The 27,216-nt window shown below is 35.8% G+C and overlaps 1 protein-coding gene across 3 annotated transcripts in view; it reads right to left on the reverse strand.

The window, feature by feature from the left end:
• The window catches only part of LOC126914738 (mannosyl-oligosaccharide alpha-1,2-mannosidase IA-like), a 588,982-nt gene that overhangs the window by 92,978 nt on the left and 468,788 nt on the right, over positions 1 to 27,216 (reverse strand). The window contains exon 1 of one of the 3 annotated variants that reach the window (XR_007709787.1): positions 24,270 to 25,868. The exons of 1 other annotated variant lie outside the window; for it this stretch is intronic. The gene's annotated coding sequence lies outside the window, so the exon portion shown is untranslated. Of the gene's footprint in view, positions 1 to 24,269; positions 25,869 to 27,216 lie in introns of those variants that run through there. One more of the 3 variants, XR_007709786.1, reaches the window with a different exon arrangement.

Raw genomic sequence — 27,216 nt, forward strand, 5'->3', positions numbered from 1 at the left:
CAGATGTTTTACTTTGAAAATTAAATTTCGATTCGGAAGAAATTTTTATTAACGAATTTATATCGTAACGATAATTCTCCGTTTCCGAAAAATAATCTGTATCTTTTTATAAATTAATAATTTAAGTTAGATGCTATGTAAATATATATGTGTAAACTTCCTAAGAGTTAAACAAAGGGAAAAACATAAACAAAAAGACTTTCTCTGTTTAACGGACAATGTGACCTTATTTGTCGTTACGAACAACCGATTTGCCAAACAGTCATTTCACAGACGGACAGTTAGAGAAGAAGAACGATTTCGAGCGTTAGAAATAGACACGATTATAAGAAAGGATTATTTAGAACATTGAAGATTGACAGAAAAAGAGTGGTAGTTTAGGACGTGGAAAATCGATTCCCGATTTTCAGGTAGACCTTGTACAAAGCTTTGTTATTTATTCTTATTTATTGTTATTAATTATCATTAATTGTTGTTTAATTCTGTATTTTATCTAAGCATTGTTACAATAAACTCGATTTTCAGACTTAAGAATCGATCCCTGAATTGTCCAAGAATTGAACATTATATATATATATTATATGTATGTAGATATGCATTGTGTTACGATCTTTAAAGCACCATTTGTAACAAGAGTCAACTAGCAATTGGGGCTATTTCAACACCCTAACGTCATCAGCTAATTCCAAGATTCTATTGCCTATACGTTACATCTCATTACATAATCACGCAAAATTAAGTTCATACGTAGGTTAGTGCAACCTACATAACTCATCAAAGAGTACTGAATATGCAGCATTTAAGTTCGAGAGATCCGCCCATGAGGAAAGATCTAATCTCGTCTAAGAATTATTCAAATAAAACACTTAATTTTTAAGAATAAACCTTCTCGTCCGACTTCGTGATTTTTACGCAATTTTATTTCCTGTGTTAAACTAAATGACGCGAAGCACGGTACTTAAATACGACATAGTTGATAGTGATAACGAGCTAAATATTTTAAGCTTTTTAAAAATAGATCTTAAACCGATGATATTTTACAAAAACTAAAGCTACTGTTTCCAAGACGAGCCACGTTCTCTCAATTATAAGGAAGGTGGAACAATACGCGTTCAGCTTTAAAATCAAGTAAAAACACAATTCGAATAACACGTATATTCAACAACGTACGGAATATTAAAATCGCTCTTCTGTAAAAGACGTGTCTTCTCGCGTAGTCTTCGATCTCAATGACACCAAATAAATTTCGATTCGGTAAAAATTATAGTCTCAAAGTATACTGATCCAGTAACATAGTTAAGAATATTCGCTACCCAGAATGCAACACTTTTCGAAGAAATCTCGATACGTTGCATTTAACGCAGTTTGTAAGTCGCATCATACGATTTTGCCTCTAATAAATCCATATGTCGCAGAAGGCGCTGCTTTAACGTTTCACAGAGAACGGAGGAGAAAAGAAGATATTGCAAAAGGAGAAAAACAGTGGTGAAAGTAACCGGGGATGCCGGAAGCAGCTTGCACGATAAATCGAGCGTTTTCGTTTTACGCGATTTAATGCGTATTTTTCTTTCGCAAGGTAAGGCAAAAAAAAAAACGCGCACACGATGCTGATACAGTGTGCATCAAGTGCTAAACCCTCTCAAGTCGGGCGCATAAAATGAGAACTCGACGGAAAAAAGGGACAGCTATGCATTTTATTTAGCGACTTCTACGAGATTACGTGCAAGTTCTTGCAACCTTCACGACGCGAACTTATGGAAAGCAATTAAGAACCCCTCGTGTTCTCCTCGTTTTTGCCCTTTTCCGTTTTGTCTTTTAAGTTACATCTCCTCCTTACTTTAACTTGGAAGGCGCAATTATTTTCGTGAACTTGGAAGATGACGTCTGTCACGTGTTCCATTTTTTTTCCTTTTTGTTCTTGAAGTAGTGAGGAAGATATTAATTTTAAGGGTCGTTGATTAAATTGTCCGATGCTAGCAAATACTCGAATAAATCTAGCATGTATTACTACAATGCAAGTGTGTGCAAATGTAGGTATCACGTGCAACTGAATATGATATGTGACGATTCAGAGATTATATATTCGAATACATACGATGATTATTTTTCAAAAATAACCTGTTCGTATTGAAAATATCGTGATCGCAAAATCAGTCACTGCATCAACTGCAACAACATTCTGTGATGTAAAGTTATATAAATATATGGTGTTTTCCCTACGAACTTATCTTATCTTACGAACTTTCTTTCGTCTCTATACGTAGCTAAAAAAATTAAATCAATCACTTCTATCATTAAAACTGTCATTTCACTTCTTCACTTTTCATTCACACTTTTCATCCTATCTACGTAACAATGCAATTTCCATTTTTTATATAATTTCAAGCCCATCGAGCTCGCTGTCATAAATAAACAAACGGGCAAACCATCGTTTGAAATTTCTTACGTTTATTGGGGCCCCTGAAAATCTCTTTCGTCGCCATTACCGACTCCAAGTAAACCCTCGACTAAAACTCAGGCAAAGCCCCGAGTCTCCGAGTAAAAGGCAAAGAGACGCGTTCAAAGGGTTGCAAAGAAGCTGGAGCTCGCAAACACGGCGTCAAAGGGACTCGCGAAACGACCAATCAAACCGTCCCTCGCGTTCTTATCAGACGTACAAGCACAAATATCTAGCTAATCAGCGAGGATCGTCTTAATTCGCCAACTCAGGTAAACTCTTCGTCGTAACGTGCCGTGGAAGAAGCGAGCAAACGAAACGCGCGACTTCGAATTCGAGGAAACGAACCCGACCAACGAACGATTATAGCCAGGAACGGTTTTGTTTTTCGCTAAATGCAAATCAGCTCCGCTTGGCGAGATCTCGCGATGTTGAAAGCCTTGGAATTCTATCTCGTTAAAGGAACTGGCTGGGAAGTATCATCGTTTATATGCCACGTAATGGCGTCGTCATCTGGTCGGATGAAAAAATGCGTCGAACCCGTGAGAATCGTCGCCTTAAAGAAATTTCAAAAGGCACCTCCTGGATACCTGAACTGCGTACGCTTGAACCTGTTCGTATTCTCAATTTAACGTATTTCTAGCGAAGTCCTGTGAGGTGGATAAAAAAGCGAAATAGTAATTTTACTTTTGAAATTTTTACATTTCATTGATTTTAAGCGATACATCATGGATCACTGAGCACAAATTTTTATTTATTCTTGAATTTATTGTTAGAATACTCCACTGATTTTAGACGACTCTTTGTTGCGAATTCACGAACCTGTTCGTATTATTCGATATACATAGCGTCTCTAGAGGAACTTTTGCGAAACTGGTATAAAGAGGTAAATTTTTAACCATGCTGTTTGAGTTTGGTACAACTTTCCATCGTTAGAATATTTTTCCTTTACGAAGTTCTATTGCTGAATAAATTTTTGTTGCACCTTTTTATATATTTTGTAATGAGCATGAAATGGAGTCTCTTTCTGCTGTTCTGATCTTTATTAAAAAAAAGGCACTATGTTTGTTCTGGAAACAAGGTATGTTCTGTCTATTCTAAATTTGACTGCAGTATATGATTAGAAATTTTAGATAAATTATTCATCTCTTTATATTGTATTATTCTTTACGCAATAAGTTCTCAGTAAGGAAATTTCATTCGTTTAGTTAGTTCTGCGTTTACGAACAATTGGCACGGAGGAATGTTCAGAAAGTTGCGAAGCGAAGCTTCTTCGCTTCGAATTTCAACGAAACAGTTAGAAATTAACAAACTTCCCATCAATTACGAGAAGCCAAACGAGCAAGCAATTTTTCAAGATAAGCGTTGCTTAATTAAATTCCTCTCAAGCTTTCAGTTTTATTTCCCGCCTAAGGTTCCGAATCAATCAAAGCAGAAATTATTTCTGCCTCTTCTACGAATAATACCAAGTCCATATTATAATTGCATCGAACGTTTCGACGAAGAAGAAATCCGATTCTAATGTTCAGCGAGAAACTAACTTTATACACATTTGCGCATATATATTTCATAGATGTTTTGTGTATTTTTTTTTTTTTTTTTTTACTAAAACAATTTATCTTGCAGTAAGTAGTACATTGTACGTTATCTTATAAGTAACAATCAGAATTAAGATACATTTGTTTTCCTCGTTATAATATTTTTTAATTATTTCTCCGATGAAAAACTGCATTTATGAGAAATTTAAATATCCAAAAGTGCACAGAATATACATACATAATATGCAAAAATATACAAAATATTCAGCATAGAGCATTCGTTGGAACAGTTAGAAAAATTAAAGGAATACTTCTGGCTTAGATTTCATCAAAAATATAAATTTGCGTAAATATTCATGATATAATTATTATTCAACTTTTTTTCTTTCTTCCTCTTATATGTTTATGTTCATTAATACAAATGCACGTCGAAATTGAGGATGACAATAATAATAAATTTCTTCTCGGAAATAGATAGTATTTTCGCTCAAATTTGACAGACGTGCGATTAAAAATAGATAACATCTCGAGAGAACGAACCGTAATCGTTGGAAATATAATCGGAAAAATAATTGCATCGGATAACGTCGGTAAGTTGGATAACAAACGTGAGGCTCAAATTACGAGAATGTCATGCACAATAATTTTGTATAAAACAATACGCGAGTCAAGCGGTTCATAAGATATTTTTCTCGTTGGATGAGGTCCATGTGCGAGATTACTAAAGAACTTCCGTCAATTGCCTGTTATTACAGGCGGACGAGGAAGAACCGAGGAAACATTTCGATGTCCCGTGACGTTCTACATTTGGCGGGAAATTACGTCGATCAAAGTTCCTTTTGAATTAATTATAATTATTCCTTTAGATAACAGCTGTTTTAAATGTGCGAAGATCTTTGGACATTAAAGAACATATTTTCAAATAAATCGATCTAGTCCAAAAATATTTTTAAAAAGTTGTAAGAATGAAAGGTTACATAAGAAGAAAAAAGAAGATTGCATAGAGATAAATTACGTGTAAAGGAACAAAAGAGAGAAAAATATTATACAGAAATAAAAAGGATTCCAAATTAGATGATTTTTAAGATAGAGATAATTTTTAAATAAATCTCTGAATTCTATAAGTATTTTTTAGAAGACTATAAAAAGAAAATTATACAGAAAATGGCAAAGAATAGAAAAAAAAGAAAAGTATATAGAAATCAAAGAATTCCAAATTAAGCTAAAAATTTAAATGAAAGAAAAATTATGATACAGAGGTGAATAAAATGGCTAGCAAGGTGTTAAGCTGTAACGCGGGCAATTCATGAATCGTATCAACGTAGCGTAAAGAGGTGCTCGGAATCGTCCTATCTTCCTATATTGCTTCGTAAGAGCATTCTTATCAAAGTAAACTATAACAGGCTTGTACGGCAGGCTACTCACAGTTATTAGTCGCGCTCTTTTAAACGACACGTCATTTTTTTTGCATGCTGTTCGCTTTGAAACCGGTCTAACGGCGGCCGACTCGACTCATCGTGTTACTTCAATTACAATGGGAAAAAACATAAGTTGCAATCGATTCCAATAATCTGTGAAATTCGATCGATCGTATCAACCTATTTAGCAATTAAAATTATTTATTGTACATACATTTTGTAAGATTAGAACTAGAATCGATGCAACTGAAATAAATATCTTCTTATATCTTTTCAGTTCTTCATTAGAAATATTTTAATAATATAATCGTCTCTAACGAAGAAATAATTTAGTCAACCTAGTTAGATGATTTGACTGCAAATGGACACTAAAATAGAATATCAAATATCAATAGAATTCTTAACATTCCCCGTTCTTTGCTCTGATATTACGCATTTGTCAATTTTATTCATTCAAACATTCGTTCAAATTACACTCACCCTTTATAAGACCCTCTAAATTGTAAAAGACATTTCCAAAAAAAAATTTCTTCGATTTTTCGCTACGTTTACGTAATGCAAAATTATCTAACGTTCGCATGAGATGTGACGACCTTGGGTCGAGTGGAATTTTACAACATTCTGGTTGAATTATCGATTGACGTAGACACAGTCGCGATTAGAGACTTTTCTCGATAGCAGAGGTCGCACGTGGCCCACTTTGAAAACTTGACCGCAGCGATAGGCCAGTCTGGACCGCGTAAACAATGAGAACACAGAGATTCTCGTCTCTTCAATTGACAACGAGGCTTAAACTTCGTTGGCCTGGCCGGAACACCAGAGGCTGATAATGCTTCCGACCGATACGGAGCACTGCTCCCATTCCCTTGATCTCCGTTGACACGGAAAAGTCTCAATGGTGTTAAAGACAGAGATTCGACTTACAATGGAGACGAGAGTCCTTTCGTCTTTTCCAGATGTGAAATCCTTCGCAATCTTTTCACCAAGATTTCTTTTCGTTTATATACTCGGTCTTATATAGAGTGTTTCCTTTATCTTGGATTTTTATCTTGATTAAATACTTTTATTGATACAGAAAATGGTGCGAAGACGAAGATCGTTGGTTCAGAAACAGGAATATCGTAATTTATGATTTTCCAGCTGAACGATATTATCATAGAATTTGTGGTTATCGAAACTGTTCCAACATTTTTGTTTCTGGAAAGGATTAATCTAAAAGATATATTGATCAAAATTTTGTAAAACTTATCTCGTATTATCGGAATATAGCAAAGAATAATTTAAGATAATAAAGATAATAATAAATACATCAGAAGGATGTAATTGAAAATAACTCTTCGGCTTAATAAAGATCTCACGTTTCTTCGTTTCATTGCCAACGCACTTCAGGATAACGAGAAGCGTAAAATAAAAAAGGATCAAACGTGATGAGTTACAAGACAAAAAAGGAAAGTAGATGATATCTGTACGAGCAAATGGTCGACAGTAAGAAATCGCTTTTAAATATGTTATGAAATCAACAATATAATAAATAAGAAAATTGAGTTTGCGTTTTAATGGTATATTGGGTTCCCTCGTTAAAACTACATCCTTTACGGCAGCCAATAAATCAAGCTTACATTTTTATACCTTTACAATAAGCTTTTTCACTTCCAACCTGTTATTAATTGTTATGTCTTCAGTCATCAAGAGTGAACTGTTGATAGTAAACCGATGCATAATACTAGGTTCACTTCGACATTGTGGGTACATTGTTTGTAATTTTAGAATACTCCGCCATAACATTATCTGCTCAATCGTCAAATTTTCAATTTCTCAATTTTCTAATTTGCTAAACATTTTACAATTTCCGAATATTCAAATCTTCAAAGCCTTAAATTTTCAAATTTCTTAACGCAGAGATTTGCAAGTCTAGAAACTTTAGACTACTTTCAAACTTCGAGGTGTTCTCAAATTTCCGAATTTCCGACTTTCCACGTTTGTAAATTTCAATCTATATAATTCACCAATCTATATAATTCACCAAATGTGAATTATTAATCAACGAAGCATGTGACATAGAATAACATTCTGTAAAATTGAAATACCACCGTAATTCGATTCTCTGAGGGGACTCTCGAGTATTCCAGAAACAGATATCGTAGAAAGGAAATACACTCGCGATCGTAGATACGTTCCTCACAAAGGTGTGTAAGGTCAAGCCCTGGGAGGACCCGGTGGCCTACTTCTTCAACTCGGAACACAGTGAAACACTTTACTCGATTTTGATCTACTTCGTTCCCACGCCATCCCCGGGAAAATGCAATCGAAGCTACGGCAATATTGGCATTTGTTTGAACAATGAAAAGCGTCGCGTAAAAATATCAAATATTTGTAGAAACTGAAGTTTCAAATCGAGGAAAATCTAAAACAGCTGACAGACCTGTCACGGTAAAAGCTTCAAACATCCTATAATTTAATTTCAATTTAGATCGATAGGAAAGATTACAATTCACAAGTTATATGTTATATCGATGTTAGTTCGATGAAATGAAAATTCACTTCCAAAGAGAGGAACAATTTTCTTTGGTATACTTTACCGAAAATTTTCATTTCTTCAAACTATATCTTATAACTTGTTACTTTTGGTGAATTTTCTGTTTAATCTGTTCTTTTCTTTATCGTTAACACATCTTATAAGAAAGTTTGCACGTTTTTAAACTTTATCTCACAATTCGTAAATTTCAAGTCTCCTTTGTAGATTTAAATTGTATCCAGTTATCAACCATATTAAAGTAGAATTTCTTATAGTTATATTAAAGTAGAATTCTCTATTACTTATGCAGCTTTTAGAAAAATTATTCGGTGAGGTAGAAGTTTCATAATCCAAAATTACGTTCTATAGCGTTCTACCACGGTAGAACAGTGACCTACTTGAAAAATTCGACTCCTGAAAGCCTGTCAGCTTTCGAGCTTACATTATTTATACCACAGAGACACATATTCTGATTGAATTATTTACTTTGCGTCAACATACAAGGTAATATCGAAGTGTAGTATTAAGTCAATGTCAAGAGGAAGCTACATTAGTCTTACACGCTTGTATTTTTTTTAAATAAATAAATAATCCATTGCCTACCTCTTGTTCATATATCTTCTTACACATACTTCCTTCTCTTCGTGTTTTATATGACATTTTTATGCCGTACATTTATTTCTATATAATTAATCTTCTTATTTATTCGTAGTAGCGTCAACCTAATTTTTCGTCAAACAGAAATTTAAGGCTTTTACGGCAGGGGCTATTTACCAGGCTGGAGTTATGTAATTATTAAAATTAAGACTTTGAAAAATATCACGACGTTTCGTCATCGCAAGGTCGGCATCGATGTGGCATTTAACCAAGTGGAATTAAGTAGCTCCAATGTTTACGAAACGATGAGAAATTTATTTTAAAGGAATTACACTTTGAAGTTTTAATTCTGATAATCCTATAATATAACCTTTTGTCAATCTCGTCTTAATCTTTTCACTGCCACAGTAACTTTCCCGTGCGATACCCATCAGAAATTAATAGAAGCGCGATTATCCTTCTAAAATCTCCAAAATCCCATAGAAAATCCTTCAAATTCGTTTCTGTTGCCGAATATAATATAACCTTTTATCAATCTCATTTTAATCTTTTCATCGTCACAGTAATTTTAGGTACGCGTATAAAATTACGAGATACGATACCATACGCATCAGAATTTGATAGAAATACAGTTGTCCATGCAAAATCTCCAAAATTCCACAGAAAATTCCCCAAACAAGTTTTTCATCGCCAAATACTCGATCTGCTCGTTGCACAATTTCCCTCTCGGAACCTCTTACCGAGGCACCGTTAAAATTACCAGTTTTCCTCCATTTATTTCACGTTTATTGCGGATATACTGATTCGGAGCGTCAATAAATCTTAGCCGTAAGGAAGGGGATGGTAACGCCTGTTCCGGTGGGTTAACGTAACCGTTAATTTTCCTCGCGATGAACCAAGCGAGTTGCAGAGGTCGAAGTACCAAATGAAAAAAATAAAAGCAAAAAAAGAAAGAAAATAGAAGGAACGAAAAATAAAGAAGGAAGAAAGGAAGGACAGAAGGATACGATCCAACAAAGAGTCCCCCGGTAAAGTCGTCGTTTTCGTTGCCTTCGGACCACCGCTGCACCGTGGCGGCTCGTTCGCTAAAAACTTCTCGCTCGCTTCGTCAGAATGATTTATCGACGTATTGGCAGGGGAGCGTGGCGGCTCCATCCATCTCGTCTGGTCGCGAATCGTTTCCAGGTTACTCGAGAAAGCAGTTTAGCGGTACACCCTCGCGAATGCACCAACGCGACCGTTTGTTCCTCCTTTCCTTTCGCGCGACGATGATGAAAAATAACACTGTTCCACGACACCACAACTATTCTTCCTGCTTCGTTTAATCACGTTCAGCTACGAATTGGCTTATTGTCAAAGGACGATTACCGAGTTCCTTCATACGCTGAAACTACCATAACACGACGAGATGATGAGAGCCTCGAATCTTGTTGTCTTTTTGCAAGTAGTAAAGGTATGACGATTAAAAAAATTACGATCGTAAATGAAAATCTACAAAAATTACGATAAAAACATTTTTGCTGTAACTTTGAAACGTGAAGTCGTTATTTTTTTATCGTGTGGTATATTTATTAGCATGATAAAAGGTATGGTGATTTTTATTAAATTACTACAAGCCGATACGAGATTTTCGTGATAAGTAAATGAATGTTATTTCATATCTCTACTGTCTGCGATAAGACTACTGATATTACTTGATATTATCATCACAGATTTTCCCTAGTATATCTACGATGTACGTACTTAAATCCTTTGTCTCTCAAAAATTTTCTGTACACAGATATTGAGAATAAAATGTCAGCAACTAAGGCTCTTTTAAAATGTTCATTACAACGATTGTGAGAAAGTCTGTGGTCAAAGTATACATAAATTTACTATATCGTTGGAATAAAGAGTTTGTCTTCACAGTATCGTATGAATTACTACGTTGGATTTTACCAATGTAGATACTTATATATTAGCTGCGTCGGAATAGAACTATGGTCTACTTTGGCCGGAAATCATTGTAAATTACAACAATTACGACCACTGTAAATATTTCTAAATTCATAAAATCTACTCTCTGAAAGAAGAATTCTACATTCAACAAGATCAGACATAGTCATTATGAAAACCATTTTCTACGATTCTTACAACATATACAAAAACGTATCTTGAATCTTTATGCAGCTCATTAACTGAAACTCGAATCGCAAAAGCTATAATTAAAACACGTGATCAATCACACAACGTCCACTTGATAATTATTTGCGCGATATTCGCGGAAAATTTCGCCACGGCTGCTCGCGACAGCGAAATGTATTTTTGCGGCGCGTTAATCAAGCGACGAAAATAAATCAAGCAGTTCCGGATATTGTTCTCGGGTCAACGGTTAGACTTCCGCTATGAAGACGTGCAAACGAACCAGGGATTTGGACTAACCGGGGCGAAAGTTGCTCGACGAAAGTTCCCCTTCCTAACTTTCATTACGATCCTTTCCCGTCTTTTCTTGCTTCTCAGGCAAGTTCGCTCGAGGTATGATTGGAAAAGTTGCTGGAATTGGTCATTGGTTATTTTCGAACGTGCACATGCGTCAATAACACGCATACGATTAGCGAAGAAACTACAAACTAGAATTGATATGTATTTTTATTCTGGCTTCGATCGTTGACGATGATGTCACGAAGGCGATAGACAGTTCAAATCCAATTTTTTAGGATTAAAAATTTCACAAGATAATTACTTAATCAGCATCTTTTTGGAATTCAAAAAAGCGTTTCATATTTTTAATTACAACATCCTAACAATATTCTAATTGTAACATTTGAAATATATTCTTCCATTCTGAAGATATATTTCACTCGAGTCTCTACAAACTGTTTAATAATTATATATGAATGACTTTGAACTCGGCGCCTGTGCGCTTATATATCATCTCCAATGATCCACAGCTCGTATATCGACCTTTGCGGTATTTTTGAAACACGAATACTTAGAAATCGAGATGCTTCTGTGGGGATTGAAGATTAATTACTTTCATTAAGAGAAAGTAAAAGAACCGGTATTCTTGCAACAAACAAGACGAAAAAGATTGAAGTAGAAAGTTGCACTCTCCTATAAAACCAGCATTCGTGGATAAACAAATAAATTACGAACTAATATTATCAATCTGTATAAATATCTGAGTTTATAAATGATAAAATAATACTTTATATACGTCACGTTACAATTTCAATACTTCGGATTATAAATTGATAAGTCAGAATTATGCGTTTATATACATACAAGATGTACTTTTTGTTACTTTTAATAGACGACAAACGTCTTAATCAACGGGAAGTGTAACGTCATTCATCTATTATGAAATTCTACTTCATTTATCTTCTTTATTTTTCCATCTCGTAATATTCTTCGACAAAAATGCGTATTAAAAGTCGCAATGCCAAAGAATATTTTATCGTTAAATCTGTTTAGAAATCAGAAGTCAACTTTCGGCAAACTGCACGACCAACATTATAACAACGACGAAATGTAGATAACGCAGTTTAGAGACAACAAAGGTTATTATCATGCAAATGAGCATTTAGGAGTGTAGGGACAGATAGTTTCTTACAAGCTACGACCATACGTATCGCCGTATGTAATGTCGTCACTGACATATTTTCCTGCTAATACCGGATACAACTTGAGTATTCCGTGTTACACACACGATATTTACCCCTTAACCCAATTCCATGTGCTTAATACGTTAATCTCTGCGTTATACATATGTCAGTATGTCACGCATTCAGAACATTGATGTTGCGATAAACCGATAAACTTCCACAAATTAAATTCGCACGGATTACCATTTCTTGCAAACTATATATAAACGATTATAGTAGAAGTGATACACAAAATGAAAAAAAAATAAATATATATATATATATATATAAGTATAATTATGTCCCTATTCCAATAAAAGACAACTTTCATTAACTTTGTCAAAGTAACTAGATATTTTCACATTTAATATTTTTCATATTCCATATTATCTCATATATTTAGCTACAAAGAAAAATCCGCATGCAACCTATTCTACCCTTAAAAACATATAACCAACGAACCATTAACATTCGTCCACAAACTAACCAACGCCAGATTAACTTAGAATCTATCAAAAACTCATCTTCTACATTCTCTGACCTCGGCAATTGGTCCGCGAATATTTCGTATCCGTATGGTAGCAAATTTTCCGTTCCAAATTTCGCAAGGTTGATCGAGCGGAATTTTCGGACGTCCAACAACGAAACTGAACTATTTTCCACGGCTTATCACTGCAGATGAGACAGGGTCTATCAGCTACGCGACTCACGGCTACGCGACACAAATAGTTGGCGTTTGCACGACACGTGGTGCACGTGCACCGTCTGTGAGTGACTGATACGGACGTGGATCGGTTGTTTAACGCTACGCGATTGAACGCGACGAGTCGATCGGTCCTCTAATGGAACTACAGAATAACGAGTCGTTCGATTCGACTCGTGATCGAAGTTCCTATTTAAAGAAGTATTTAACGACACCGTTTAAGAGTTCTCGGAGCTCCACACGAATATTTCTTCGAGATGATTTAATGGACTGTGATTTTAGAGCTGGTGAAGTCGTTTAGCGATGTGCGAAAAAATATTTGACATTGTTTGAAAAAACACTTGTTGGTAAGATGAATTTTTGAGAGAATCTTCCTCACGTGGTTCGAAAACGGAGATATCTTCGAGATGAACTTTTGGTTTGTAGAAGATATGAACACTTATTTTTTTTATTGATGTTGTAATTATTCATAGCCTTTCTAAAATGCGTATAATAAGGAATAATTATGAAGATCGTAGCGAATAAAACATTTTAATTAAATTATCTTTTGTCTGGTCCTTATTTGTTGTTAAGTACTACTATATTATATACTGCTTAATAAATAAGACTTTTATAATATATTACAGACAATTTAGATGGATATTTATTTTTTAAAACATTTACTACATAGCGTACGGACATTGTTGATACACCAGTCATTTAGCAACTTTTATATTTTATAAAAGATATGTCTACGTTCATTTCTATTATTAATTAATATTTTACGATAACGTGTGCATTAAAAAGCTAAGATAAGGGAAATAATTAAATATGTTAATACGTTAACTTAATTATACAAATTTACTGATTCCATTCGTAACATTTATAACTATGCGTATATCTTTACCTATTAGTCACGCCAGTAGAAACTGTGTTAATGTGCTATTGATCGATAAAACGCAAAGCTCGTTAAACACGAAAGAGCTCTAATTATCTGAAGTTTTCGACTATTGGATTCAATCTAGCGATCCTAATCGACTTAATTGAAACAAATTTGCAAGATACAAAAAGTCGTATTTTTAGAGAATAATATGAATGGTGGTTATAAATAGGGGCGAAACAGGGGACGGATAATTCTAAAAAGAGACATGGATCATACAGCCAGGAAATATCAGAGACGTGTTATTTCAGAAATAGAGACGAACCGAGACCTTTCACGTTTCAGATTCCAAATCGAGGCTCGCGATCGGAGCCACCTTTCACTTTTGGTACCGTACGAGCGCCGCGTCGTCTCAATTAGCATAAAATGTCAGTGAAAGAAAGTTCAAAGCTATCGATTCACGCCAATAACTCGAGGAATGCCACTACATTGAGCAACCAAACGAATCGTATTAATCAGTTGCTAGCGTAATTCTATTGCGCTGAACTTGCTGCATTGCTAATAAACGCATACTGCGCATAGACTAATAAATTCGATTTTATCTGGCTGAAATTCCATTGATTTATATGAGCTTGGGATTTCTTTCATTCCTATAGAATTCAATCACAAAGACTAATTTGTATTCAGTAGAAAAGAAATTTCAAGACGAATTACATTGGAAAAAATTCATTCTGTATTTATGAGTATTAATAAATATTCATAAATATCCATAAATTCAATTAATTTGTCTATTTGATTTGTAATATGAAATTTAGTAAAATCTCTGAAACCATAGTTAAAATGTTTAGTTAAAACGTTAACAAAAGATCTACTAATGATTTGGCATTAAATTCTTAGATTTTTATTTTCTGTTTAAATTTTCTAATTATATAAATTTTATAGTCAGTATACTTTTCTACATTGTCAAGAAAAATTCAATTTATCAGATCTAAAAATTACTGTCTAATTAAACGAAGTCCTACTAACTAAATCTGATTATTTGTCCCATTAACGATGTTTCTTTCTATTTTCTTTTTTTTTTTTTTTTTTTAATGTGAACGAAAAATAATAGATAATAAGGAAAATTAACTAAGTACCATTAAACGTACGAATCGTTTGTTCTTGATATGTCCAGTGAAATTAATTAAGTTACCATTGAAGAACTATATACATAGTAATTTTCTGCAGAAAACTTCTATATAAGCCCATATAACAAATATTTATTCCTAAGTGTCTAAGATTTAATCTACATTTAAATTCTTTAATACCAAAGTCGCTCTAAAGTTACAGAACAAGCCTTCTGATAAAAAAAAAAAAGGTCTCGAGATCAACGGTTATAATACGTTAAAGCCAAAACTACGAAAACCAGCTAGAAGAACCCCCCAAAAAGGAAAGACGAGAAGCAGGAAAAAAGTTACATGTACATGAAAAGTGGCTGTGCGAGCCAGGGAGACACAAAGAGAACGTAAGAGGAGAAACAAGGGTAGGGGAAGTGCAAGCATGACGACAAAAAGAATAATCGGTGAAAGGCGAGCAGTCGCAAGAAACGGGAAAACAGAGCGGACAGTATAAAATTGCGCGGTGCAATTTAAATTTTCGGACCAGCTCGCCAGGGTTTCCAACTTTTTCCAATGTGTATATACACTTTTAAAAGGAGCCGTTGTATAATGTAGAACACCCTCGTATCATCCAACCTCCGCCTTCAACGCTATCTTATTCGCGAATTTGTACGCGCACATAAAATATGCGTACGTAGTGACGGTCTCGAGTTTCCCAGGGGTTACTATTTAACGCCATGTTTTTCCATTTCTTTTCCCCTGCCATCGTAGCTCGTTTTAAGGGTGGGCGCTAGAGAATTTACGGTCCACCCAATTCCTCCAGATATTTCTTTTTCCTTTTTTTCTCTTCTTTCGCTTTTTCTTTTGGTTCTTCCGCGTGAAGCCGGTTTCCCCTTTGGTCCGTTCGTGAAATCATTCGACGAATCCTGCTGGCAGGCGAACGTATTTGACTTTCATATTCGGCACGCGTGAGCACTTCTGTCCCTCAGAGCTCCACCATGGGGATACGACTGGAGAATGAATTTATGGAGCGACTGGTAACGGGTCCTCTCTCGTCCCAGTGAAAACAGAATCGTTTCGCGAGCCTCTCGCGAGGGTTGTAGTGCTATTTTTTCCATTTCTTAATTATGGGTATTTGTCTGTTCGTCGCGTTAGTATCGTGCTAATTGGTTCTGAATTAATTAGTAAACTGAGGATTAAATTTATGGAAAATTTAGTAATACACAAATGCACAGAATGCATATAGTATGGAAGAGATAGATAAAATGTTTGTTATATTATTTGGTGGGTGAAATAAATATTAACTCAGATCTCGTTTCGTTAATTACGTTTACAAATTTGTATTAGTAATAATGGATGCTATTTTAAAGTGGCAAAATCAATTCCTGCATAATATGTTACTGCATATTGTATGATTTATATCAAAACTAGAAATTTTTATCCGAATAAAGAAAAATATTACAATATCGGAAATAAAATATTTTTTTTTATTTATTATGATGGTTTATTTAAATGGATTGTACAGATGTTGATTATACAGAAGAACAGAAGATGGTTGTTAAGAGTTAACGTGAATTAATCACAATAATAAACTATAATCTAGACAACTCAATACTTAGTTTGCAACTCTCATCACAACGAATCCAACGCTCTCTCTCTCTCTCTCTCTCTCTCTCTCTCTCTCTCTCTCTCTCTCTCTCTCTTACGCGAACCACACTCTACGACAACGACAACGCTAGCAACACTATCGACAACGCAACTCGCACTCTTTGACTTCTCGATTCATACCCTTTGACTTCTCCACCGCCACTCTCTGTTCTAACATCCCTTTGTCTTTTCCTCCCCCACGCACGTGTTCGGCAAACCCTCGTAGCCAGGATCACGTAGGTCTTTTCTACGAAACTATTCAATTGAAGGACCGACGACACATTGATGGGCCCGATGACGCTGGACGTCAATCTGAGGCCAGATGTGTGCAGGTCCTCACCGCGTACCCTCAATAACCTCAAGGACCAACCACAAACTTAAACTTTTAGTTTATTACCCTTGTAAGTTTTATTGGTTTATGGATGGTTCTAACTGAAAAGTTGGTTTTCCCAATGTCTTTTAGGCCTTTTTATCCACGACACTATAATATTGCTCGATCTTAACAAAAGATATTCGATCTTACCCAATTGCTAATACAAAAAGATCGTAAAGTGTGTTTTTTTACGATTGTGGTATTCTTTCACGTGATACAAATTATAAATCAAACAATGACAAAGTTATTACCGTGGGTATGAAGATTATCTTGTTAATTGTTCGCAGGGCCTTCTACCGTAGCCAGATAATAGACTACTGGCCTTGGTACACGAAATACAAATGCTCCCTATAGTCCGAAATTTTAAAGCCGCTTCCATTACATCTATATTTCATTCATAATATACATTATCATAATTCTATTGTTTTTATACATAAATTGTCATATATATACACTGCCAGTGATAAGTATTAATGCACTTGGTGATATTTAGTATGTATTGAATGTTTTTCACTGCTTTCATACATTTTCTACCTCTTATACTACCGCATATCTGTTATTTCCGTTTTAATAAGGTAGCACATTAAATAAAGTGGAGTTTATTAGTTTTCCCATAAGTATGACGATTAAATGCTCTAATACTCACGGCCAGTAATATATATAAATTACATTCATGAACGCATTCCTGCAAAAATTACAGAAATGAAAAATAAACGAGAAAAGATCTTCCATTCATGGTACTTTAATGAACCGACAATTACTCCAATTCGCAGCGTTGGTCTCTCGTAAAATAGCTCGATATCCAACGAGACGAGTTTCTTCAATTTTTAATACTGGAGACGGAAATCTACTACTTTTCCTCTTTGCTTCGTTTAATTATTTCCACGTAAAGCTAACGTGATTCCACTCAAGTACAGGTTGCTCTCTCTCTCTCTCTCTCTCTCTCTCTCTCTCTCTCTTTCTATCTTTTTACGTTTCTCCTGGGCAAGCATTGCCCGCGTCGAAATTCAATGAAAAGCCACGTTACACGTTTCACTCAGGAATGCCGAGAGCTTACGGCTTACGGCATCGAGAAATTTCATAAGAACGAACCGGTTTGGTTCTCGAATTACCCGCCGCGCCGCCGCGACGTTGCACCGCGCGAGGAATCCCAAGGTTTGTTCAAAGTGTCAAATATCGGAGAGGAAGACGATATTCAGCAAAGACGGAACCCATAGGGGACAGTGTCTAGAATCCTGTGCGAAAATTGCGCCAATGAATGGAATTTCATTAGGCAAAAAGAGAGTCAAGACAGTTTTGATCAGTTTTTGTGATTATTATGATTGTGATTAGATAATGTATCTATTGATTTAAGTATCCCAGTTTCAGAAGGACTTTTATAAAGATTGTTGACTTGTTATTTTCTCATCACTATTCAGATTTATTGTATCTCATAATTTCGTTATAGAACTACGTATATACTAATCTTATATTTTAATACTCGATGTACCATTTTTAATATTACAATCGAAGAGTTGTTATTCAAATTTTAATCAAAAACTGAATCGATATTACTTTTTATATTTGACGTTGGCTATATTCACATCAACTGTACAATCACTTTCCTCGGATACTATATACCTCTGCAGTGATATTTAAAAGGAATGTATATAATACTGCAATAATACAGTGTATATCAATTTTATCTACGATTAACATTCACTGGTGGCATTATTTTATGGCAAAAAAATGATCTAAATCATCGAAAGATAAAAGTTATACGAGCCATTTCACTTTATTTTCGCGATAATATCACAGCGAAAATCACCGCGTTTATCCGGATGTTTTGAATAAAACACCGATTCTTCCATCATTTTTGTGTTCTTTTCGTGAAAAACAAAATATGTATCGTATTCGCTCACGCATCGCAAAATAATCCTACAATCCAAATGTTAAATGGCAACGAACGATACGAGCCGGGATTTCACTACTGTTCATCGGCTGTGACGAAAAGCTGATTTGAATGGCTGGTAAACGTTTAACATTGATCGCCTGCACATTTTTGTCGCGAAATTGACGAACGAGCTTCCGTTGCTTCGCATCTGGCCGTTGTAAACAAGCCGAATAAAATTTCGTCGCTCGTGCTCGTGAAATTCGTTCCAGCTCGATTAAAAAAATAATGTATTTTCATAGGGACGTCCACTGTGTGTCGAATACCGAACATAGCACTGTATCTATGGCAACAAAAGCATTTTATTTTCGTTACAACGCTGAGCCAACGGCGCTCGGTCGATTGGAAAATTGAAATAATTATGTAATACGATTAACAAATATAGGAAAAATATGTTGTGCCCTACGAATAAAGTTGCGAATAAAATTACGATTCGCTGTTTCGTTGGAAAAGTGATAAAGACGGTGAAAAATATCTCGTTTATTTGTCTGAATACACGCGATGTCATGGTGTCTCAGCGTGAGTTTGCACGGCACGGGAAGACAAACATAAACGTCATTAGAGGCGTCTACACATGAACTAATTGCAGGTTCAACGCGAAATTGTTAACTGTAGCATGTGAATCTACCATCTACATGCGTAATTTCTAGCTTCAAGTCTATGGATATCATTCGCAAACTGAGTACTTACTTTGAATATTTCAAATCTATTTACTACTCGTGAACGATATTTAACTTGATCGTATATCTCTTACGAAGTTAAAAATTTTCTCATTTTTAGGCAAATGTAAAGAAACTGATACTTTGCAATGTATACTTTTCGCCTGAATTTGAGATAAATCGAAAATATAAGGTTTTCTATTACTAAAGTAGAGCGAGGTTTGTCATTAAAACGAAGTATATTTTTCATTTGAGTTTCAAATAAATTGAGAATGAAGTTTTTTGTTATTAAAGTAAGGCAAACACAATTAAAAACCTAATCTTTCACTGGAAGCATTGCTTCCTTTTGGTTTCATTATTAATTACATCATTTAAATTATATAATCCCATATAAATTTATTCTAACGACACATCGCGTAATTATCTATTCCCATTGTTTCTTTCATTGTCTGATGGTCTGGTCAACGTTAATTAACGAGCTCGATTTACTAACCTTGATTTTTATTTACCATGAACTCAGACTAGAATTACCGATTATTAAGCAGAGGACAATCGCGTTTGTGAAATGATAGGGAATATCACGCGATACGGCGATTATAAAACTATAAAGCGTCAGAAAATGTGGAAACGAGCGTCTGGCTGGAACCCGACGTCCATACTTCCGGTTTCGCGCGAACACCGACGCGATAATGTTCGTCCTTCCGCGGGCGAACAGGAATTGTCTTGTTACAAGTGCCGGAAATACAAAATACGCGAGAACGAAAAAGTTACGTGAAAACATCAAAGCGGTCTTTTTGTCGTTGCTGGTTTCCACGGTGAACACGCTTTAATTGCACCTGACTTTGACGGACGAAACGATGGTTTTCTGCCGTAACGAAATTGTACAATAATTTGTGATATAGTACTAGGGGCAACGTAGTAGTCGGTAATGAAAATTATACTTTAGTTTTCTGAGACACGTAACTACAAATAGAAATAAATACTAGTGAATTATCGTTTGCCAAATAATCTGTCATATTAGAATTCCACAAATTCTAATTTATTCTATTGTATTAGGAAGTTAGAAATCTTCTGCGAAAATCGTAAAAAGTTTCGAAAATCACGGTAGGATTAATAAAAAGTATTAAATTAAAATAAAGAAAGAAAAATAAAAGAACAACATAAAAATGGAAACATAGAAATTCTGATTACTGAAACTTATTGCAGAAACAAATTACGTAATTGCATTCATTGTAACGTAGATGTTAACACAACGTAGAGAAAACTAACATTTATTCCTTATAAACTGTGCACGAGTGGTCGTTCGATTAATACATTTCACTCTAAGCTCTACGTGTGGTCGTGCAAGGAGAAACATTTGCACAGAACTCGCGTTAATCAGCGATAATGCGTGCGCGGGGTGTAATCAATTCAGAGCTCAATAAAACTGTTTTAATCGGTCGACAAGCGCAATATTCACCGGGCTATAAACGCGTGAGACTACATCGTCGAAACAAAAATTATTGCTTCTATCTAGGTTAAAATCCCTATATTAAATTCCCTATATAAATAATATTCCCTATATTATTAAAATAAACTATCCAGATATCTATTGGCTATATAGGTACTGTGTGAATCACTTGTTTCAATGATTTATCGAGGAATTTGCTTATTGTGGTTAATACCCTGAAATCGAGTTTAGTTTAATTATGAAATCAAATCACCAACTGTTGGTAGTATCGATAGTTAAGGGCAGATATTGAATTTTAGCATGCCCCCACGCATTTTGTATTTTTTACGTTTTATAAATACATTTTTCCTTTAATTTAATGGCGAAGAGTTCTATTTAAATTGTGAAAATTCAATCTCAAAGAGAATATTTATATAGGATGACATGCAACTGGGTCAAATGATCTCTGGTTATTATTGTACAACTGTTATCCGTCCTTTCGCATCTGCTATAGAATTATATGGGCGTGAATATATCTTACATTTCATTAATCTGATTAAATCATGGAAATAATATTTCGAAATAGTTGGACTTTAATTAATGATTATTTATGGACTTTCTTTGATCTCTGCAGTTCATATCAAACTGAGCATGATATTTGAATTCATTCCATCTTTTAATTCTTAGGATACAAAATACATTGTTTCGTACTAAAGATTAGTTTAATGAAAATGTATTGAAACGAAAGAGTCGATGGTTACGAAAATGTGAAAATTTCCTCGAATTATGAATGTACGTTAGCTTATGAAACTGTTGAACATAGCTCATTGAGTATGAATCAATTAGAATAGAACGTCAAATTTGTAATTCTTTAATTTCTTCTAATATTTCTTTTACCGTAATGATAAACTGATATGATCTAAAGAAGGCACGCGTTCCTATCTTAAGGAATTTTGCAACTACACGATGCACTATACATAATTACTCGTGCCAATCCAATTAGTATAAGAAAATAAATATCGCTTACTTTAATCGTATAAATCACTGACATATATACAAGATATTTTTTAACCAACAAAAATAATCTATTGCTACATATTTCGTCATTCTAACGGATATTAAAAATTATCTGCGAAAAAGAAACGCTTCGAGACACAATATTTATTCGATAGCATATAAATACGACAGTTAAACTTCCTTTTTGAACCACTAATCATCTCCCTCGCACATGTCTGTCTCGTTGCAATCAAAAAACCAGATATCATTTGTTCCAGTTCCGTAGACCACAAACATACATAATATATGTATATTATGTAAACGACGTCAGTCAACAAGGGAAAATAATTTACTGTTAGATATTTCGTCATTCTAAGAAAGCAAATTCTAAGAAACTACGTATGTAATTCAAGGAATTAAAAATCACTGCGTGATATGATAACGAACGATATCTATAGAGAAACGTATCGAAGCACAACAATATTTTTGTGATAGGAGAAAAATGGCGATAATGAAACTTTGATGAAACCTGACTTCTTGTTGAAAACTCGACTTATCGTATCTTCATGAATGGTCGTGCTCCCTGCGTTCCTAGATAAGATACCGTGGGCGCTGATAAAGCGATCTCTCGTTCATTCGAGTCAGTCTCCCCTAGCGAGGAAGAGCAATCTCTAGCAAGTCTCTCACGGGAGGCGTCGCTAAAATAATTCAGGACTCCCGAGGAGAGATCGGGTCCAACTTCTCCCTCGCGAGAGCATTCCTCGAGGATCTACGAAAATACGATTCCCGGCAAATGTCTACTTCGTTACTGGCTCGCTATAAATAGACCCAAACGGCCTTGGTCAACCTTCTTCGAGTTCGTCGACATTGGTAACCGGTATCCTCTCTCGGCCGACACTTCCACCAAAGAAGCTTCTGTCGACCAGGGATTCCGAACTTTTGAGATCATACTCAGGGCACACAATGTCTAGACTCTTTTTTCTTCGTTCCGTTTGGTGTCGGGAGAAAAGTAATCGTTTCGGAGTATGTTACGTTGAGAGCTAATAGACTTGCGATAGTTCGTTTTCTATTTATTCTATCGAATAGAATAATACAATTAAATTTCCTTGAAATTATAAACACGAAGTTATAAAGTACTAGAGAGATTATTTGATCTTTTGAATGATGCTTATAATCGAACAGAGTTGAAATTGGACCACTTTTAGTTGAAATTATTTACGGTTTCGTTTCAACCGAGACTGATATTTGATGTGTTTCACAGAGTGGTAATGGTAAGTAGTTTAACCTGTTTTCAAGTTAGACGAGACAGTATAACGATGCGAGGTAATTTGTACTTGGTTTTACAGGCTAGCAAAATTCTGATATCCTGCTGTTACTTGAACAGTGATTCTCATTTATAAACACTATGTTACATACATATTGATTTAATGGTATCACGCTACTGAAATATTATAACAGTAGTAAATTTCATTTAAAACCAGACACAGTCGTTTGGAATTATCAAACAACGTACGAAATGAATATTTAATATATCAAGAAAACAAGTATAGCGAAGAAACGGCCGAAATTAATGTTAATTAGCCTGGAGATATCGCAATCGCCGGTTTTACAGCCACGATTTCTTGTCCCCGACATAAATCGTCTGATACGAAATCGGGAAATAAATCGATTCGCGAAGCATTGAATAAATCGGCGAGATAAGCCACGTTCATTATCCTCTTTCCTTCCGTTGATCGATGCATCGATACGCGTCGAGAAATTCCGAGATCGAAAGATACAGCCAGTAAGATATCGAGAGCTCCGTTTCTCAATACACTTCCCGAACGCTAAATACGAGTAAACTGGTCACGAACGAGACTTCCTGGCCAAGGGAATTCCAACACGAATTTCCCCTTGTCGACACAAAGAAGCTCGCACAAAGACATCGCTGACTAATCTGCAATAAATTTGATCAGCAATGCGAGACAGATTAAAATAACTCGTTCTCAACTATAAAACAATCACTAGGAGAAGCCAAAACAATGGAAAACGTAAAAGTTTTACGAAAATTCACTTTCCGTTGGCTAACCGTATATATTCGTTTAATCCCGAAACCACAATGCGTTACAACAAAGCCAGCAGCCGCAACGAACGGAAAAAGTCACGAAGACGAGTTATCCGCGCTACCTCGAGCCTGTAATCAATTTCCCTGGTGAATTACGCTATCCGCACGGGACACGTGGAAACCGTACATGTGGAAGAAGCAGCATTGGAAGAGAACGATCGATTTTCGATCGCGTGCACTGATCTGTCGTCACTTTTCAATTTCCAACTATAGAATCAACGCAATGACATCGAGTCGTGAGATAAGAATAACCGATAATCGCGAGTCGAACTCATGAACGACGAGCATTCAATAAAGAGACATTTACGCGTCACATAAAAGATGTAATCGTTGCATGAATTTACCTGTTTCTGGAGACGCGAATGGATGAGGATTGAAACGAACCAGCCGAATAAATCGTTGTATTCTTCTGGATATCGACGAACGTGTCACAAATACTCCTTCAAAAATTCTGTTTCTTATCACGGTCCGCAGCTTTCCACGAATATCTTCTCCTTCTTTTCGTAGCTTCTTTCACTTTTGTATTTCTTTCGACGAAAGAACAAGCCTTTAATTAAACGCACCAAATGTGAATATCGAATCGCTGTTTCGTCTATCGCCAATTATCATTCACGTTTTCACTTCGCCAAACACACTGGATTATCGAACGGCTTAACCGACGCGACTTCTGCACTCTGTATTACACATACATACGTATAACGATGCACTCTCTCACGAGCACGATGCTTGTTTATATTTTTCAAATTTCAGCGAAGATTTCTTAATCGCACATCGTCACGAGTAATTCACGACACCGAACAAGTCATAAACACAATGAGCTTATTCGAACGTTTCGACTAAGCCTGGCAGAGTTTTTGTCGCGACACGACCACGCATAACCTGTTTACCGAATGCACAGACACCGTTCAGACTTCTCTTCGAGAAACGCCTAGCTGGCGATGTTGGTCCCACGAGCAAGTAAATTCCTTCGTTGACGCGCCGGAAGACTCGGCGTCGTATCGACGGCGTTGCCAGTGATACGTTTCCGTCGCGCGAAATCACAGACACGTGTGTCTCGAACGTGAGTTACAGGCGAGTCAAACGAAACGCCGCAATCATGTATGACAGAGCAACGATATGATTGAATATTAATATCAAACAAATAAGAACAACGATTGAATTATTAGCGACTACCTCGAGTAAATAACGTAGTCGTCAGACTTTCGATCTCGCGAAATATTTCCTACACGTTTAACGTCGACGATTCATCGACGAGATTTTTATGTATTCGAGGAACACAATGGAAACGCGATACGATTGATAAGCGTGTCGTAGATCGCGTATTGGTACGAAATTCAGTAGTAACAGCCGCCAAGGACGGAAAATGGACAATACGTATAAAGCTATCAATTTCAACTACTAATTGTACGTACTTTTCTTAACGATCCATTAAAAAGAAGGAATCATTCGAAAGATTATTATTAATAGCACGCAGAAGAATTTTCAACGAAAAAGTCGACATCCAAGAACATGCTCTTCGTCCGACTATTATACTTTAATTTCCAATTCTATGGTTTTCCTAGTACGTTCTTACAGCCTCGCGACCTCTGGGAACGAAGGTCGAATTCTTGAAAACGTTAAAAGATCACAACGAACGCGAAGCAGAATTTTCCTTTTGCGCGTGAATCGTTTTTAATGTTAGAAATATAGTGCTGATTATCGCTGTGACTCGTGTCCCTGATGTTCTTCGTTGCTCGTTCACCACACCGGAAACACGCACCTGTAGGTAGATCCTTCTAAGTATTTCTACTCCCTTTTCTCCGTTCACTTCGTTCTTCCAGCGGTGAAACAACGTTACTGTACGACACACTCGCGCGCGATCGCGTCCGCCGGAGCACTGACACGACTCAGAATTCCACGAGTGACTGCAGCCGCATACACGACTCGAGTCGAACGACTTCGCTGTTCGGCGCCACTACTCGTCGAGCCGAACGGCTCCGAATCCCTACGAACCGTTTCTTTGCGCTGCCGCTGGCCACGACTCGCGCGCACTACGGCTCCGACTGCTCGCCGTGATGGAACGCGTCCCATCGTCCAACCCTTTGCGCTCGTATTGGGCTCGGAAATGGTTGCCGTGCTGGTCAGAATTCATTTGCATCCCACGAACGTTGATAAAATATAATCTCGTATGTAACGAGCAGCTTAAAAAGTTTTTTTTTTAAGAATTATATGAAATTTTAAGGAGCGCGTTGACGAAGAGATGCGCAAGCAGTGGCTGTTAGACAGCAGATATACAATCGAAATGGTAAAAGTGCTGTAGTGACCGAGCAGATGTACGATCGAAATGGTAAAAGTGATTTGCTGGCTGAACATACGACCGCAAAGGGTTAATAAGTATTATACTTTAGTTCGTCGATGAAATCTTTGAAGAAGATCGAGGAAGAAAGATTTATATCCTGGAAATGTGAACAACAAAAGCTTCTGATGACTTTGTATCTCCCGAATTTAACAATTGAAACTTTCTAACGTCGAAATTTTTGTTTTCGAACGTAACGTGAAATCTTTGAAGAAGATCCGGAGATTGAGGAAGGAAGAAGATGTACGTTGTGAAAACGTGAATGATAAAAACTTCTGATAATTTTGTATCTTGCGAGTCCGAGAAACGAGGTTCTGCAACATTCAACTTCATATTTTCAAACGTATCATGAAGATCATAGAAGATTGTTTGTCTTTGTGAAAATGTCAATGACGAAAGACTTTGACAATTTCGTATTTCTAGAGTTCGAGACTTCAATATTCACATTGAAATTTTTTTTTTTAAGCGCGTTGTGAAATCTTTGAGGGAGATAAATTTGAGGATTTAAAATTCTGGGAAATTTGTTAAAAGTGTCCTCTTGGGTGGTGGATGAATGTGTCGATAAATTGTATCTTAAGCAGGAATTTTTAAACTTGACATTGTTAGGCGTGATGGTTTGAAGTTTCTATAAAGAATGTAAACAATTTGTTGAATTACAAAGTTTCAAGATCGAGGCATTTGAGAATACAGTAAACGTATTAATTGCTAACAAATGCATCGAAATTCCAATTTCACCTATTAAAAGTTTCTTTGTTTTCTTCTACCAAATAGTCTCCTCAATAGTTAGCCCAAACCCCAGAACCATTTCATTACAAAACCACGAGTCTATCAACAACCCAATGTACCTCCTCAATTCTAATACAACTTCACGTTACAATCAAATTTATCTATTGATTTAACATACCGTTAAACATTCTCCATAATACTAGTCAATTCCTCAAAATAACATCGAAACT

Source organism: Bombus affinis, chromosome 3, assembly GCF_024516045.1.
Source record: "Bombus affinis isolate iyBomAffi1 chromosome 3, iyBomAffi1.2, whole genome shotgun sequence".
Classification (NCBI taxonomy): domain Eukaryota; kingdom Metazoa; phylum Arthropoda; class Insecta; order Hymenoptera; family Apidae; genus Bombus; species Bombus affinis.